The sequence below is a fragment of the Arachis ipaensis genome, chromosome B05 (genome assembly GCF_000816755.2).
Source record: "Arachis ipaensis cultivar K30076 chromosome B05, Araip1.1, whole genome shotgun sequence".
Lineage (NCBI taxonomy): Eukaryota > Viridiplantae > Streptophyta > Magnoliopsida > Fabales > Fabaceae > Arachis > Arachis ipaensis.
Window position 1 is genome coordinate 2,574,254 of NC_029789.2, and position 502 is coordinate 2,574,755.

The following is a 502-nucleotide window of genomic DNA, read 5'->3' on the forward strand; positions in this document are numbered from 1 at the left end:
TTTGAACGCCCATGTACCCCTCATCCCATTTTTATCCCCTTTTTTTTTCGCCTTATAAGTGTTCCTTTCTGTCTTCCTTTCTTCCCCCCTTCTGAGGTTTCGTTGAGTCCTGTTTATCCGATCCAGTTGCAAGGATTTTTTTTTTTCACCTTCTTAGCTAGTCTCAATTATGATGTGGTATTATTGTCATTTTTTTTTCATGACCAAAAAAAAAAAGAGAGTTGGTTTTTCATTTTATAGAAGGTAACATTAGCTTGCTTTTATAATGTGTAGTCCGTTCAGATGATTCCAAGATAGATCTGAATGATACATACAAAGAATTTTACACATTCATCTAGTTATATTCATACGTTTAGATGACTTTTGAAGTAGTAGATTTGAAAATTAATTACTTTCGATAACATACATGATATGTAAAACTCCTTTATATTGTTAATGCTTAAAAATTAAAATTAAAAAAAAAATATGAAAAGGATAAAATTCAAATCAAATTATCACCATT